General features: G+C 39.2%; 1 pseudogene; it reads right to left on the bottom strand.

Moving 5' to 3' along the window:
- Positions 1-1,374: 1,374 nt before the first annotated feature.
- Positions 1,375-1,592, bottom strand: LOC142448801 (protein kish-A pseudogene; annotated as a pseudogene).
- Between the last annotated feature and the right edge of the window lie 4,104 nt (positions 1,593-5,696).

The following is a 5,696-nucleotide window of genomic DNA, read 5'->3' as shown; positions in this document are numbered from 1 at the left end:
AACACAGAGTATATTATGGGACAATTAATTTTTCTTCATTTTTGAAGTCCCGAAACTAGAAAGGATGAAAAACATATATAGTATCATTAATCTATAATTGTTCTATTTTATTTTCTTCATTCTAATACTGGAGTCTTTTTTTGGACTGGTAGCTACTTTGTCAAACTTTTGGTTGAGACATTTATCTGTACTTGATCAGAAGTTTCAGAGGCTACTACACAAGTCATCTAGTCTAAACTTATATTAAATATAAACATTATCTTAATAATATTCTAAGCTACATCTTTTTTATGTCCCTTCTTAGGAAATGCATAGTCTTATTTTAAATGGTTTAAAACCAGTAATCAACTACAGAGTTTACTAAGAGTGGAGATAATCTGGTTCGTGTGCATTAAAAAATTGCCTGGTCAGCAGAAAAGCAAGCATTATTAAATATGAATGCAATCTGTGTTAGTCTGGGTATTTAAGAGAAACAAATCCACAGAAATTCATGTATAAGAGAGTTTTATATAAAGGTTAAGTGCACATCAAGAAAACATCGCAACCCAGTGCTGCCCAAGCCCACAAGTCCAATATTAACCCATCTGTCCAACACCAATCCACAAAGTCCTCCTCCATCTCACAAAACAGATGCAATAATGCCAACTGCAAGAGGAAAGGCAAGCCAGTGAACGTGTAAGCATCTCAGCGCTGGCAGGGGTTTCCACATGGCTGCTCCAATACCCAGGGTTGCATCGGGATAGATCCATGTGGCTTCTCCTCAGGGATGTCTTGCAGGAAGTGAGCCTTGCAAGTTGAAGCAGAGAACTGGCTAAGGCAGCTGCCCCCTGATCCGACCATCACAAAGTAAGAGACCGGAGAACCAGAAAGGTGAGGCTCACTGAGCCATTTATCCCTCAGCCCTTCATGAATTAACTCCACGAAATAATTGGCCAGGTTGGCACGATAAACCAACTCACAATCCTTACAAATATTGAACATTATTTTTCTCTGATTAAAAACCTAGTTCACAAAGATCCCCAAATTCTATAAAGATGTTTCATATCCAAATCAATGTGTAAGAAACTGACTGACCAATCTTGTTTTCTACTAGGTGCCATTGGTATAAAACGCAATAAATGTGATATTGTAGTGGCAATATTGAAGCTCATTGTTACAGATATATTAATCCCCTTGAGTACTGAATAATTACATCTTGTTTATACAAACATTGGGCCAGCACCATAGAAATGGAGAGCAACAGTTGGAAATATATCTCACTTCATGTTCTGAGATTAAGAAAAAAGCATTAACTGTTCTTTCCATTCTTTTCTGCATATACATATTATTTTCATAATGAGATCTGATGGCAATTAATGACCAGCATTTTCCCAGCTATTGTATGAATGGGATGCTGAAGGCCATCACTGTACAACATACTACCACATAAGGACCTCCTGTCTACCAATTCAGGCACACTTCCAAAATATACCCAACAGTCCAGTTTTATTTCTGTTCGGGAGAATGGGTACTAAGGATACGATGTAAGAACAGGTACATAGAAGTTGTGAAGCTGCGGAAAACAGATTCTGAAAACTGAAAGTAGTAGACATAATGAGCCTGATGGAGCCCCAACCATATCACCTTTCTAGGTCCTGGGCCAAATTAAATTATTATACCGAAATATGCAAACACCTGGAGTTGAAAGCCCCCAAAATAAGAACACACTCAGCATATATCAAGTTGAGAGAATTTGAGAAAAACTTCAAGGCTCAAGTTTCCATAAAGAAAGATTCTGAGAAAAATATTGAATAATGCAGGAAGCACAAAACAAGAGAAAAGGAATACAGAGCCAGTGTAACAAAAATAACTCATTTACTTTTAACCATGTTAAGAGGTAGTAAATAAGAACTACTTTTACTGAAGGAAGTCCAAACTGTACTGTAGGCGCTAGCCCAAACCAAGGGTCCGGGAATTAACTGAGTATCAATTAATATGTTTCAACTTACTGGAAACACTAACTAGTCTAAGCCAGGAAATATGGAAGATAGTTACCTGGACAAGTGACTGGAAGAGATCCATATTTGGACATATCCCAAAGTAAGAGCACCCAATAGAATCTAGAAATTTTGGAACAATGTCATTATTATCACATGAAAGTAAAATTTGCTGAGTTTCATTCAACAATGGTTGCAGCAGTACATCGCTAGGTGGGGAGCTGCTATGAATACCAGCTGGATTTAGAAGAACGTGTGGAAGGAGAAATGTCATTGCTCATGTCAATAGATCTTGACTGAAAGCAGAGAATATCAGAAAGATGCCTACTTATGTTTATTGACTATGTAAAGGTATTCAACTCTGTGGATCATACCAAACTATGAATAACATCGAGTAGAATGGAGATTCTAGACCAGTTCACTGTGATCATGTGGACCTGCACCTGGACCAAGGTGATCATGTGGACCTGCACCTGGACCAGAGCAAGGGAACACTGTGTGGATTAAAATCAGGAGAGGTGTGCACCAGGATAAGTGTCCTTTACCATACTTCTTCAATCTGTACTTGGAGCAAATAATTGGAGATTCTGAACTATATGGAATTTTGAACTACAATAATATATCTTTAATTTAATTAATCTGAGATTCTGGAATGTAATCTGAGATTCTGTATCCAAGACAAGAAAAGTGATCTAAGTTGGAGGAAGGCTTATTAATAACCTGCAATATGAAAATGACACAACTTTGCTTGCAGAAAGAGCAGAGGACTTGAAGCCTTTGCTGATGAAAATCAAGGATTATAATCTTCAGTACAAATTGAAACTCAATGTAAAAAAATAAAAACTCCCCAATCCTTCCAACTGGACCAATAGATGACATCATAATACATGGGTAAAAGATTGAAATTGTCAAGACTTTCTCCTTGCTTGATCTATAATCACTGCACATTGAAGCAGCAGGCAAGATACAAACTATGATTGCCCTGGGTTAATCTGCTGCACAAGACTTCTTTAAAATGTTGAAGAGCTAGGATGTAACTTTGCAGACCAAAATGCACTTGACCCGGATCATGATATTTTCGATCACCTCCTATGCTTGTGCAAGATGGACATTAAACAAGGAAGACCAAAGAAGAATGAATGCATTTGAACTATAGTGTTGGTGAAAAATATTGAAAGTACCATGGACTGCTAGAAGAATAAACAAATCTGCCTTCGAGGAAGTACATCCAGAAAGCTCCTTAGAAGTGAGGCTGATGGGACTTCGTCTCACTCACTTTCATCATGCTCCCAGGGGAGACCACTCACCGGAAAAGGACCTCATGTTCGGTAAAGTAGAAAGGAAGTGCAAGAGAGGAAGACTCCAAAGGAGATAAGTGGACACAGTGGCTGTAACAAAGGGCTCCCACTTAACAATCGTGGGGATACGCACGACTGTGAAGTCCTGTCTGTTGTACACAAGGTCGCTTTGAGTCAGAAGTAACTTGGCAGTACCTACCAACAATAGCTTCGTTCTGTTGTAGATTTTTAGTGTTATTAGTTTGTGGTCTGAGCACACACTTTTTATGATGTCTTTAGTTCATATGTAGTGTGTAGTGGGCTATCTATTGGGGTGCTAAACACAAGGGGAGCACTTTAAAAGCACCCGCTACTCTATGGGGCTCTGGTAGGGTAGTGGTTATGCTGGGCTGCTAACCACAACGTCAGCATTTGAAACCATCAGCTGCTTCACAGAATAGAGACAAGGCTTTCTAATGCCCTACACACATTACAGTCTCGGATACCTGCAGGCGTAGTTCTATCATGTCCACAGAGTCCTATGTCAGAATCGACTTGGTGGCAGTGATTTTGGCTTTGGTTACTCTGAGGAAAATGCCTAATCACCTTCTGCTCCTGTATAGAGCACGAGCCTCAGAATACCCAAAGGGACAGTTCTAATGTGTCCTGTAGGGGTCGCTATGAGTTGGAATTGACTCTAGTACAGTGAGATTGGCTTTTTTAGTAGAAGGTACATTTATGAACCAGGATGTGACTTATCTTGGTGAGTCTTTCACTTTGGGAAAGGTATATTTGATTGCTGTTGGCTGGAGTGGTTTAGAAATATTAGAATAAATTGAATGATTATGCTTTGTAGGTCAGTTATATCATTGTTAGCATCCTGGCTACTTGACCTAGGAGTTCTGCTAATCTTGTTGGGTAAACACTGTGAGGTCAGGGGTTCAAAGCCACCAGCCACTTTGCAAGAGAAAGATGAGGCTGTTTGTTTCTATAACTGTTGTTTCAAGCTTTAAAAACTAAGTAGGTTGGACTCAAAGCCTTGGTAGCAGAGGGTTTGGCTTGGTCAGCTTCATCTGTCAATTACTAACATGTTGCTATCACCAACACTAACACTGGATTTATCCATCTCTCCTTTCAGCCCTTTCCTAGTCTGTCTTATTTATTTGAAGCTCTTTTTTAGCATTTAGGATTGCTTTATTCTTTTTGAGAATTTACTCTTGTGCCATTATGTAATGCTTGGATTTCTTATTCTGAAGTCTAGTTTGTCTGTATTTAATGTTGGTAATTCACTTTTTTAAAAATTAGTGTTTCCATATCTGTCTATTCCCTCTATATGGAACCTACCTGCATATTTACATTTAAAATTACTTTCTTTTAAACAGTGTACACTTACATATATTGCTATTGTTACTATTGTGTCCTCTGACAATCTCCAACTTTTTATTAGTGTCGAAAACATTCACATTTAAAGTTATTGTTGATGTAGTTGGGGCAGTATCTTTTTAAAAATCATTTTATTCGGGCTCATATAACTCTTATCACAACCCATACATACATCAATTGTGTAAAGCACATTTGTACATTCATTGGCCTCATCATTCTCAAAACATTTGCTCTCCACCTAAACACCTGACATCAGCTCCTCATTTTTCCCCTCCCTTCCTGCTCCATTCTCACTAATGAATCCTTGATAATTTATACATTATTATTTTGTTATATCTTGCGCTGTCTGACGTCTCCTTTCACACACTTTTCTGTTGAAAGTAAACAAGCAGCCATCTAGCTCAGAAGCAACAAAGCCCACATGGAAGAAACACAACCAGCCTGTGTGATCACGAGGTGACAAAAGGATCAGTTATCAGGCATCAAAGAACAAAAAAATCATATCATTGTGTGCTCACCTCCATGATACGATCGCTGAAGACAAATGGGTGGATAAGCAAATGTGGTGAAGAAAGCTGATGGTACCAGGCTATCAAAATATATAGCATCTGGTGTCTTAAAGGTTTGAAGGTAAACAAGTGGCCATCTAGCTCAGAAGCATCAGAGCCCTCATGGGAGAAGCACACCAGCCTGTGCAATCATGAGGTGTTGAAGGGATCAGATATCAGGCATCATTAGAACAAAAAAATTTTATCATAGTGGATGAGGGGAGGGAGTGTGGAGTAGAGACCCAAAGCCCATTTGTAGGCCACTGGACATCCCCTTACAGAAGGGTCTCGGGGAGGAGCCAGTCAGGGTGTGATGTAGCAACAATGAAACATATAACTTTCCACTAGTTCCTAAATGCTCCCTCCTCCCCCACTATCATAATCTTAATTCTACCTTACAAATCTGGCTAGACAAGAGGATGTACACTGGTACAGATAGGAACTGGAAACACAGGGAATCCAGGGCGGATGATCCCTTCAGGACCAGTGGTGTGAGTGGCAATACTGGGAGG

This window comes from Tenrec ecaudatus, chromosome 5 (assembly GCF_050624435.1).
Source record: "Tenrec ecaudatus isolate mTenEca1 chromosome 5, mTenEca1.hap1, whole genome shotgun sequence".
Classification (NCBI taxonomy): domain Eukaryota; kingdom Metazoa; phylum Chordata; class Mammalia; order Afrosoricida; family Tenrecidae; genus Tenrec; species Tenrec ecaudatus.
The sequence above is the reverse complement of the archived record's forward strand: the minus strand, read 5'-3'. Positions and strand labels throughout refer to the sequence as shown.